At 46.6% G+C, this 12,472-nt stretch overlaps 1 protein-coding gene and 1 long non-coding RNA gene across 3 annotated transcripts in view; one reads left to right on the plus strand and one right to left on the minus strand.

The window, feature by feature from the left end:
- Positions 1–12,472, minus strand: part of GRAMD1B (GRAM domain containing 1B) — a 244,099-nt gene that overhangs the window by 174,929 nt on the left and 56,698 nt on the right. The window lies entirely within an intron of this gene.
- On the plus strand, positions 2,377–5,782 carry LOC140691178 (uncharacterized). 2 transcript variants are annotated; one of them, XR_012066707.1, is made up of 3 exons: positions 2,377–2,566; positions 3,699–4,108; positions 5,669–5,782. It is a non-coding gene; the product is annotated as an uncharacterized lncRNA (long non-coding RNA). The 2 variants fall into 2 exon arrangements; XR_012066708.1 differs by lacking the exon at positions 2,377–2,566 and adding an exon at positions 2,597–2,653.

Raw genomic sequence — 12,472 nt, forward strand, 5'->3', positions numbered from 1 at the left:
ATTTCGTGGCATATCCTACGGTGAATTCAAGTCTCACTCCTGACACTTTCTAAAAGGGCAATGATATTCAAAAGTTTTGGCTGTGACTTACAGTAAGAGGCACACTGTGATCCTGTACACATCACACACTTATAAATACACACAGCACTAAAAAGATTCATGAAACAACACTCACCTTCTCCATCTAAAGTACTCTGGTCTGGTGTCAACTCTAGTTCTTTTTTATAATATTCTGATCACAACTCAATAAATTAATTTCACAACTTGAAATTTGAAAAACATTCTGCTATAGCATCTGGACTTACTAAGCCGTCTCAGCTGAATTCCTCCAGAACCTTCTTTCAAGGAAAAGAACTAGGGTGATCAGCTTCTTGGAACCCCTAGATCTCAGTTTTGTGACTCAGTGAGGCAGTATATCCCACTGCCAAGTTTCATTTCACTTCCAAGAATGCAGTCCAAGCAACCCTCCTGTCCAGCCAGGGTCAGTAACCACAACAGTGTGCTTCAGGACACAGACCTGGGCCACTGGCAGCAGAGTGTCCTTGTCCTTGACTGGCTCTCTAACCCACAGGTTAGCAGGGATTTGCATCCTAACATAAAAGAGCAGGTCCTTACCTCTGCTGCCGTTACTCTCCCGCTAGCCTAGGAGCGGGGGTGGGGGGGGAGGAAGAGGAGCAGGCAGAAGGGAGAGCAGGACAAGCAGGTGGGTCTGAGGTCATCAGCTGCATAAGTAGGTGTGAACAGATGGAAAGGTGAACAGTCTTCAGGAGCCAGGCAGCCTGCCCACCCCCACCTCAGGCACACACATAGGGCCACATACTCTTCCTTCTCCTAACCCCATTTGGTTCTTCTCTCCCCATCTCTTCTCGACCTCCTCCACTAAACAGTCTCCCTCTCTCTACCGCTCTCGACCTAAGATCCTTAACACAGATGGTTTCTCAGGTGTCCCTTCTAACTGACAGGTTGGAACTTTCTACTCTGACTTCCCACTTTCCCGCTGAGAATCAGCAAGGCAGGATTTGGCAGGGGGCTGCTTCATGGCAGCCAGGGCTGGAAACCTCCCCATAGCAACCTGGGCACGTTCCCACAACTCCCGGACACCAGGCGGAATTTCCAGGGGTGGCAACTCGCCCCCTTCCAGAAGCAGAACACAAACTACAGGCTGCCCCGTCCCTTCTCAGTGAATCTTCACCGGGCTGTGGGGCAGAGTCCTGAAGGCAATAAGCCAGGAGGGGAGTTGGACAATGCCTGGAATATCTGTTGGCCCTTTCGGATATTCTCAGACAGCTTTTGAGCCTAGGGCTCCAGGCCTTGGGTTCTGTTCTGCTTGTGAAAAGGGAAGATCAGAACAAACTGAGAGGCAGGAGAACACTACCTAACCCCAGCTCTGCCACCAATATGCTGTGTGATGTTACATCAGTTACTTAACCTCTCTGGCTCTGAGTGATCTTATTTTTAAAATGAGAGATTCGATTTTTAAACCAACAGAAATTAACAGGTCACCTTTAATGGTCCTGTAGTTCAGGGAATGAATTTGTTATCTAGAAAATAGGAAAATAAATGAAAAGAATCAAGCATGTGTTTTTCCAATATCAACTGTAACACTAGGTAATCAAATAGATGCCGAGGGGAAGCACCTCTTTTTTAAAGTATTCCAACAAATACATGAGAAATAAATGACAAATATCACCATTCTGCAACATCCAATGAACAGATGGATGTAGACGAGCTACAATCACAAAAAGAGAGACAGCTGTTACGTGTTTCCTGTCCATGAACTTGCCAGAAAGATCCATCCAGATCAAATAGGTTGGGTCCAGCAACCAATTTGCAGGAGATAAAGAGGTCAGAGAGCTGCTGATGAGTGTGTGGGCGGCACAGTCCAGATGGCGAGAAACTCTCCAGGCCAGGTGCCCTGAGTCCTTCACAAAGTAAAGTTTAAGGAAATGAAACTGATGAAAAGTGAACCTGGAGAGGAAAAAGGACTTAGAAGACACGTCGACTTATTTTAAGTGGAAAGGATGACACTAGACTGTCAAGAGAATGGTGGTCGAATGATAAAACTTCAAGGAAACATCAGGAAACAACTAAACAGGAGTCAGCAGGGCCGTTACTTTCGGGGTGGGCAGAGCCTGTGACTGGGTCAGGAGACAGAAAGGAGGTCTACTGCTGTGTGTCATTCCCTGCATTTAACTCATAATAAGGTGGGTTTTTATTTAAATGAGAGAGTGGAAATATCACCTTTAATTCCTGGCAGAGCTAGAAGGCTGGGGTTCGGAATTCTCAATCTGGAAAGTCACAGGGGCTGCAGCGACAAGGCTGGCCGTGGGACCACCATGCGGCAGGAGGCCAGAGGCCGAAAAGGCCAAGGCTGCTCTGGCTGCAGAGGTGTGGACACCTGGCCCTGAGTCCTGACTGCCACGGACTGGCTGGGGCCCTGGGAAACTCAGCCAACCTCTCTCATCTCATCTTCCTCATCTCTAAGTAGAGACAGTAATAGTTCCTACCTTGTAATGGTGACAATCGAATAAGTCATCAGATTCCAGAGTGTAGAATCTGGCACAGAGTAAGTACTCAAGACAAGTATTCTATTACTGTTATTAATGTTATTATTATCTATCTGGTTATCAGGACGCCCCTAAGGTGGATACAGGTAAACCAGAGGTGGATGTCTCCTTCAAAACGGGAATTCAAGAACATGGCCCCTTGGAGACACTGCTGACTGGGGGTCTGTCGAAGGTTTTGCTTCCGGTGGCTCCCCTAGTGGGATGTGTCCCCCAGACATGCTGCCTACTTGGCTCCCTCTTCCTCCTGCTTGCTAAGCACTTGGCCAGGCTCCCACCCTGAGCCATTCTCATCAGAAGCCATGCTCAGGAAATGAGTCTGATGGCTGCCTGTTCTTGGTTCTGCTGGTCTCCAGGGGGTACCACTCACTATGTCCACTGGTCACCAGGGCCACATTGCATGAGAGAGCCGCCAGGACCAGCAGCGTGGGAGGCAGGAGAGCAGGGGCTCTGACTGGGTGGATGATGTCGCCCGCCCACCTCCAGGATCCTGCAGGGATGAGGTTCTAAGCGGACACACACAGCCTTTGGAAGCTGGGACGCACCACACTATTGTCAGGATTTGTGTGGCGCCCCCTGGTGGGAGAGCCAGACGTCTTCTCCAGATGTCTGCTCTTCTCACTTTGACTTCTTGGGCAGGGGAAGGAAGAGAATTCTGCGCACTTGGGGCTAACTCTTCCTTCAAGTTATTACTCAACAATTTCCTCTGATCTGTGAGACCACAGGCAAGCTGCTTAACCCCACTGTGCCCTCATTTCTTCATCTATAAAATCTAGACCAGAGAATCTGCTTCATATTGTTGTCACGAAGATTAATTGAGTTAAAAAATACAAATCGTTTTCAACAATGCCTGGCACATTATCTGTTAAAAAAAAAAAGCTCGTTTTCAGCCTTTTTGGGTTTAAATATCAGCTCCTTCTCTGATGAGTTCCGTGACCCTCTCTGCATCTCTGCTTGCTCATCTATCACATGGGGATGACAGCACCAGGCTTGCTGGACTGGCATGACTATGAAACAGGATGACGCAAAAAAGAACCTGGTTTACACAAAATATTTAACAAACATTAGATGCTATTATCCCCATAACGATAGATAATGAGCAAAGTTTTGTTTTTTTCCTCTCTCTGCCTTAAGGAGAGCAAACTGCACAAAATCCTCCAACAGGACACTGGGTAAACATTCTCTGAAGCAAAGTCCTTGTCTCCAGACACTGAGAGATTCTTGCAGACTATGAAGAGGCACCATGGCGGGGAAGGTCAAGGACAGGCAGGTCTCTCCGGATCCATCAGTTCTTAGGGGACAGCGGGGTCAATGAGACACATGGTGAGGCACCTCTCAGCCACGGGAAATGGGGATGAATAAAGGGGAACCGGCAAGTAGACTTTTCCATGGAAGGCCAGCGAGTAGAGGGAGGAGGAAGGAGTGGCAAAGAGGAGAGAAGCTTCCTTTCCACCAGCACGAGAGACATTCAGCAACCTAGCCTCATTTTCCCAAAGAACGACCGAGCCAACACTGCTGAGATACAGCAGCGAGAGCCTACTGGGGTAACAGCATTCTAAGCCTTTATCTCTAGTTGCCTTTTCTCTCTGATATTTCATTTGATTCTCTGAAATGTTTAGCAGGACAGAAAAAAAAATTGAACCATGTTTCACAGCCAGAGTTAAAAAGAAATTTATCCAAGGTCATGAACCACTTGGGTCTCCTCACCCCTCAACCAGGGCGCTCTGGCAGAGCACAGGTGTTCTCGCCCTTGGGTACTCACCAGAACCACCTCAGGAGCTTTGAAAAGTACCGGTGCCTTGGTCTCCCCCACAGAGATTCTGATGTATTTCGTTTGAGGTATTTGGTCTGGACACTGGGATTTCTAGACACTCCTCATTTGGTTCTAATGCACAGCCAAAGTTGAAAATCACTACCTGAACATATCTGACTTCGTGGATAATAAGTTAAATCCACACTTCACTCAGGGAAGTTCTGGTATTTCCTTTGTCCTTTTGGGTAAGGCAGGCAAATCAGGAAAAGAAACAATGTAAAAATTAACTCCTTCCATGAAAAATGAGTCCAGGCATCTTTTGGCTATATACCAAGGGGGGACGTAACTGAAAACTTCAAAGAAAGGAAGAGGCCGCTGTTTCCTTCCACATATTTCCAAAATTTTACCACTTAATTTTATTTGTGTTTCAGTTGAGAAAGAAAGCCACTTTGAATAGGAAAACCCTTATGAAAATCAAGATTATCCTTCCAGAAACTTTCTCTCCCAGAACCTGTTTGATTTCACAACTAAAATTTATTGAGGACCTACAATGTTCAATGGTTCATGCAACATTTACTGAGATTTTGCTCAGTAATGACATAGTCTTATACTCACGGGATCAGAAACTTGTAGGGGGCACAGGACAGGTATGCAAATAATGACAAGAAAAAAGTTATGCTAAGTGCACAGAAGTCATTAGAACAGTGCTTGTCACACGTAAGGTGTTCACGAGAAAAGAAGAAAAGGAGAAAAGAAGAGGGGAGAAAGAAGGGAAGGATGGAGGAGGTAAAAAATTACTGTGGGGTTTTTGAGATGAAAGACTGTAAAGTGCTGGGAGGAGGCTGTAACTGCAGCTTTGAAGAAGTTGGATCCATGAGGTTTGGAAGCGGAGAGGCAATTCTGTTTGGAGGGAACAGTGCTCACAAGAGCAGGAATGTGTGAAAGCCTGATTATGTTTGAGAAACACAAAATGGTACCACTCTATCCGAGAGCAGAAGGAATAGTAACACTGATGGTAAGAGAGAAACTGATGAAGGAGAAAGCTGTTGCCAGTATGAGAACAATGGACAGAATAATATTCTTAACTGGCCGGCAGTTGGATGACAGTAAGTCCTGGTTTTCTCCAGACAGTATCCATTTACATCTCTGGTTCATGCATAATTCCTCGGAGCACCTTTTTCACTCTCAAAAGCACTATGGTTTGGATAATAAATTATATGATCATCTTAGCACTCAAAACTAGCAGCTTTTCAGGTTACTTGGTAAATGGGCCAGAGCAATACATTCAAATGAGGAATGTCTCTAAAATCCAAAGAGGCCTGCTATTCACTGTGCCTCTTTCTTGTTGTAGGAGGGACCTGCTGCAACAACCCATTCTTCATCCTGGAAGGGATATCTCAACACACCACATTCCTGCTACCAACTTGTCTTCATCCATTTGGGCCGCTATAATAAAAATACCATAGACCGGGTTGGCTTACTAAAAACAACAGAAATTGATTTCTCACGGTTCTGGATGCTGGGAAGTCCAAGGTCAAGGTGCGGGCAGATTCAGTGTCTAGCACGAGCCCGCTTCCTGGTTCATAGATGGCTGCCCTCTTCCTGTGTTCTCACATAGTGGAAGGGGCAGGGGAGCTCTCTGGGGTCTCTTGTATGAAGGGCACTAATCCCATTCATGAGGGCTTTGCCTTCATGACCTACTCTCCTCCCAAAGGTCCCACCTCCAAACACCGTTATACTGGGGATTAGGTTTCAACATAGGAATTGGGGGGCGGGGAGTGACACATATATTCAGTCTACAGCACTAGATCTGGGTACTCTGGAGATGTGAGGCTAATTATTGTTCGTATGCACACTGAGGGCCAGAAAACAAAACGATACCTCTAGGTATGCCGAAGCATGAATCTAAGAAATCAAGGAATTTGCTTCATCCCTAGCTGTGTGGAACTATAAGTGAAGAGCAGACACTTAAGTGGGTGCTCTGCCCTTCGAACCCGCTCACCTTGGCACAAGAACCCACACTCCCTGAAATGACCATCTTGAATTTTCTGTGCAAAAAATACTGTCAGGACTTGGGGAGTTTTTGGTTCCTCCTTTCCTTCCAAATACAGTCTGTCTGTGATGATAAACACTGGGTCTCACGTGCATGTGTGTAGGCCTGTGTCAGCAAACACACTGTCTTTCCGGAGTGCGTGGCAAGCCGCTGTGAGCCATCGTGACTGCACCAGAGGACTGTGCCAAATTAGTCCTTTTCTGAAAAATCTTCCGGGGGATACTTTGCATCCAGCCATTACTCATGAAACCAGAGGATGCTTCTTAAGGTGCCAGCATTTTGGTACTCAAAAGCCTTGCACACCCCAAGTGGGGTGACCTCTAATTCTTCTGAGAGGCACAGAGACTGCCTCTGGCCACTTTAGCCTTTCTCATCCCACCTGCCTTCTGAAAGGAAGCCAAACACAAAACATCTCTGCCAAAAGGCCCTCTGAAAACCTAATAGGTAGTTACAACCTTGGTCCAACAGGCGCTCAGCAAATGCATGGTGCACTCAATCAACATACGCAAAAGGGACTAGACATCCTTTCCTGCTTCCTTTCCACGAACCTAAGACTGGGGCAGATGTTACCACCTCCACTTACAGATGAGCTCAGAGGGGTCAGAAGATTTGCGAAGCATCTCACAGCTGATGGGAAGGCTTTGTCTGGTGAACATGCTTTGGCTAGCTGTTGCTACTTCCCATTTGTTGAGGCCAGAAGACAGGGCAGCTTTCTTTGTTTTAAGACAGAAGTACATTGTGAGTCACTTTCCAAGTGAAATTCTAAGAATCTGGGTTTGGAGGGCACTGAGTGCCTTGAAAGCACAGAGAGGGATTCCCTCTGGGACAGGAGGCCCCTGGAGGGGTTCCACCCTAGAAGTCACCCCTACAAACAAGTCTAAAACTTGCAATAGTAGGAAAAAAATGACAGACGGAAGGCAGACAGGAAGGGAAGTAGGTATATAAAGCTCAACTTCATCCTCGTAACAATCCTATGAAGTTGGTGTTAGGATCTCACGTAACAGGTGGGGAAACTTAGATGTAGAGAGCTTCAATAACCTGCTCAAGGTCAACAGCTGGGTCAGAAACTAGAATTCCAGCTCAGGTCTGCCAAACTTCCAAGCCGATATAATTTTCCAATATTCCAGGATGACTTCCTGAGAGAGGTGGACCAAGAAACTGAGACAGCATCTTCCCAGACCTGCTCTGGCCACTCCACAAAGCATAATGCAAAGCCCAGGATGGATGCAGAAAGAAGGGTAATTGCACGTGGACATACACACAGAGATACAGTCAAGGACCCAAGGATCTAATGGGACTCACCCCATGACCCCAGTAAAGACTACAGATGTAATTCAGTTCAACAAACAAAACCTCCAGTATGCAAGGTCTAAAATTAAATTGGAATCCATGAGGACAAATATCCCTGCCCTGGAAAAGCTTGCAATACTAAGGAGCATTGTGGGGGAAAAAAAGAATCCTGGGCAAGAATACTGAGTGAGGCCAGCAGAAAATCAAGAAAGTATCCAGCACAGAAACCAAAGCTGGCGGGAAGAGAGGCGGAAGAGAGGCGGAAACAACCAGCCAACCCCACCACAAGGCAGAGCGGGAACAGGAGACTAGGCGACTCACGCAGGCTTGGCGGGGCTGGGGAGGGCCTCCAAGTGAGTAGGATTTGATCTGGGTCTCGAAGCATAAAGATCTTCACAGGCAGTGGAGACAGGAAGGATGTTCCAGAATGAAAAGAGAGAATGAACCAAGGCACGTAGGGATGAGTGAAAGCCAAGGAGAGGCTGGGGGCTGGAACTCCGTTAAAGAATTTGAACTGCAGTCGGTAGGCAACAGCCACCTGGGGAAGGTGTGAGAGGTGCGAGCAGAATGGCTCAGACCTGCTCCAGAACAAGAGGAATCAGTGATCAGGAAGCAACGCCGGAATCAAGGCAAAGTTAGTGAGAGCTGGAGCGACAGCAGTGACTGAGAAAGAGAGACTGCAGGAATGAAAGGGCCAGACTTTGGTCACTGATGGGCTTGGGGAAAGGGAGGGGTAAAGATGAAGCTAATTCGAGTTTCTATCCGGATGATGGATGAGAAGAAGAGAGATAATATAAACTGAGCGAAGCATCACAGCAGGTGGAGGGGCTTTAGGAGAATGAAGAAGGAGATGATCATTTCAGGTCAGACAAATTGAATATGAGGTGCCACAAGTCAATCATGTGACAGTATGCACTGACTGGAAACGGGAGCTACTGAAAGGGTCTGCAAATTATGGCCCGGAAGCCAAGTGTTTTTGTAGATGAAGTTTTACTGGGACACAGCCACACCGGTGAGCTTATAGCCTGTGGCCGCTTTCACTCTACAACAGCAGAGCTGGGTGGCTGAGACCATGTGGCCTGAAAGCCTGAAATGTTTACTATCAAGCCTTTTAAGAGAAAGTTTGCTGACCTCTGGTCTTGAGTTTAAAAAACAAAAAAGAGGTCAGATGTTTACCTGGGGAGCATATAGTCGAGAAGAAGGCTAAGAAAGAAACACTGGAGGAATACTATAATCCATTCTCCATTCGACTAGTATTTGCTGAACATTTACTCTGTATCAAGGCTGGGACACTGGGTTAAGGTGATGAGAATGACACAACAAGCAGGACAGACAAGGTCACCACCTTCCTGAAACTTACAAGAGAAGCAACAGGATAGGATGCAATCACATAGCAACCAGTTATTAGAGGCATCTCTCTTCTGCTGGTGAGGAAAAAAAGAGTAATGAATGGGGTGGGGCGGGGCGGGGCGGGAGCAGCATCCTGGGCAGGACTACTGAGACAGGCGACAGGAAACCAAGAAAGCACACAAACACAGAAACCAAAGACTCAGTGTGTTTCAAGAGGAAAGACGTGACTGCGAATGTCAGATGCTGAAAAGTGAGGTCTAGAAAGAGGCCACTGGATCTGGCATTTGGAAATTAGAGAATTCTGAGATAGTTTTTGGCACAAGGTGGGAAAACAAATCAGTCTGCGAGGAGTTAAGAAGTCAAGGGACAGTGAGGAACTTGGGGGAAATCAATGTATGCTGATTTTTAAAGAAAATCAGAACAGAAGAAGAGACTAATTGCCAAGATATGGCAGATTAGAGAGGTGTTAAAGTTGAGAAGGAATTTTTTTTTGTGAGTATATTTATAAAGAGGAAAGAAGCAGAAAGAGCAAGAGATATAAGATTTAAGAAATCGTTCATTAGCCAGAACACAGGCAGAAGATTTATGAGAAAAACAGCCAGCACTTGTTGGACACTTAGCATAAGCCAGCCACTACACTGGGAGACACAGATATTGATACAGATAGAGATAAGAAGTCTTTAAGTCTTAGATCAGCCAGTTAAATTCAATATTACCTCCCTGTTACAGATGAGGAGACTGGAACTGAAAGTTTAGTAACTTGCCCAGAGCCCACATTTAATAAATAGCAGAGCTGGGATTTCAAGCTACTAGGTTTAGCTCTAAAGTCCATGTACTTTCCACTTAATCAAGATGCCATACTTTGGAAATAAGGTTCCTACCTGCCACTGAAGGAAAGAAACACAAAGGGTGAAAAGTGATTCTTAAGTAGAAAATGGCTTAAGCGCAAATCCAGGTGAATCCCTCAGTGTTCTCAGAAAACAATCTTTTTCTTACCTGCAATTATACATGCGACTCTGGCCAAGGGCTGGATATCTTCCATTCGCCCTCCAGACCTACCCTCTCTGTCTCACCATCTTGCTCTGTGACCCTGAAGGCTGGCTCTTAGGAGCAACATAATTGGCTCCCTTGTTTCCTGGCTTCTGAGTGGGTCTTGCCAAAGGAGGCAATGGCTGGAGACAGGAGAACGGGGGAACGGGGATGTGGACTGCACTGCAGCATCCTCCTTGCCATATCACCACAGAGTGATTGCATCCTGGTACCAAAGGCCACAGTCAGGCAGCCCTCTCCTATAGCGGCTGTCAACCCCCAGGGGTTCATTATCCTTTGCTGATAATGGACAAGTTCCAACAAGCCACATGGTCACATATGTTCCTGGATGTCCTCACGATGGATAAAGCAGTCACTCCCACATGCATCCATTTCCCACACACTTAAATACCACACTCATATATATATACATCCACCAACTGCAAGGTCTTCAAAAAGAAAAACTGAGGCATTTTTTCCACAATATAAGCTGAATTTTGGAGTTTAACGTCAGTTTAAACCTCACACACGAAATAATTTAAGAACCAATGATGCTGTCACAGACCTTAGTATTCTCAACTCCTCTAAAAATCCCCTAACGAAACAAATCTTGGATTTGACCGACTCAGGTTCAGAAGTGGAGAGAAATGTACCGGATCTGAAGCTACAATCAGGCTCAAGTTCAAAGCTCTTTCCAGTTCTGGTCTTGAAAGCGAGGCTGGCCAATCTTTCTGTTGTGATTCACAGGCTGTGACAGAAACTTAATTTAAAATATTAATTTGCTTTTCAAAAGGGTGACGAAAAACTGGATGTCTTCAGAATTGCTGCTTCCTTGTCTACCCCCCTTTTTTCCCCCAACCAAAAAAAAAAAACCCACCCTTCGTTTTTTTAATTGATGTCACTCACTTTTTCTGGGAAGGTGAAACCACCCAAGTTTTGCTTTTAATGTGCAGTTGCTTTCTCGGGCCCTGAGCTAGCACCGCCAGGTGTTGGTCAGAGGCCTCCGCTGCACCAGGGACAGCATGTCCCACGGTGTGGGCGAGCAGAGCAGGGCATGCCGACCCCGACACTGACATGACCCTGCCCCAGGCCTCCAGTTCCAGCTTGCGACTTCAGGACAGTCACCATCTCACTCTTTATTTCTCTCTGAGCCCCTGTTTGCTTTGTTTGTGAAATAACCAGTTTCCATTAAATCAGTAGTTTGCAATTTTTTCAAGTATGAGGGGTTGATTTTTATCATTAAAAAAACAGTGTAGTCCCAAGAGACGGTGGCTGCATTTATGTATCTGGCTCACAGGTAGTGCTCAGCGCACACATGGCTTTTTGGAGTCCCTGTAGTGACTCTACAGCCCTCTGGGAACCTTTAATACATGTTTAACACATGTTAGCCACATGTCAGGATCTCTAGACTCCAAAATCTCTTCCAGTTCCCAGCGCGCTGGGTTTTTCATAAATGCCTAAGACCCGGCATGTGAAAACCTCAGCGTCTTCCCAGCCAGGGCTCAGCTCAGGACACGAAAAGAAATGGCCCTAAATCTCGGGGGTGTAAGTCCCTATTTAGAGCCAGAACTAACCTACTCAAGGCATGGGTCAGGTTATCCCGAGCTCTGGACCTCAGATCTAACCAAAGCTTGGAGCTGCACCTCTGAGGGAAGCACTGTAGACCCTTTCTAGGCAAGGGTTATCCAATACGAAGGAGGCGGCCCCCTACAGGCTGCAGTCTGCACCTCCATCAGCATTTGCCCTAGATCTCTAAGAGGACAGTGGATACTGAAGGCTGGCTTAAACAGCTCCCACTCAAAATACCCATTTCAAAAAGCAAAACAAAACAAAAGTCCCTATTGTGTGGGACTAGATTCTCAACCACAGTTCAAAGTTTGATCAACCCAGGTGTCATCCCCAAAACCCCAAATCCCCTCTTAGGATTTCAAGAAGAGCTTAACCCATGTAGAGAAAGGCACCTGGAGATGTTAGCTGGAGTGTCAGACCAAAGGCAGTGCCACCAAGAGGCACAGGACTGGCTGTGATAACGTTCAGAAGGCCCTTCCACCTCTGTTCAATAACATACACATGACGGTGGTGATCTGGGACCCAGCTCTTCTAACCAGGACTTGTCTCATGACACTTGGGAGTGTCACTGAGAATCTGCCCTCTTCCTGTGAAACACATCAGATTCAAGTTTTCCTGAAGCTGCCAGACAACCACCCAGCAGCAGCCCCCTCCTAAAGCTGCAACTTCCATGGCCATTGTCACCACCATCTGTTCAGTCCTAAGACACAGGGCTCCGGGCTCCTAGAGCATCCTATGGAAACAGATCCAAGAGCTGCCCAGGGAAGGCTTGGGGAGGGAGTGGAGAGAGGAGTGAAGGAGACACTCCCAGAGCCCCACAGAAATGAGCAAACAGTCATCTCACCCCTGTTCAGAAGTCCCCTA

This window comes from Vicugna pacos, chromosome 33 (assembly GCF_048564905.1).
Source record: "Vicugna pacos chromosome 33, VicPac4, whole genome shotgun sequence".
NCBI lineage: Eukaryota > Metazoa > Chordata > Mammalia > Artiodactyla > Camelidae > Vicugna > Vicugna pacos.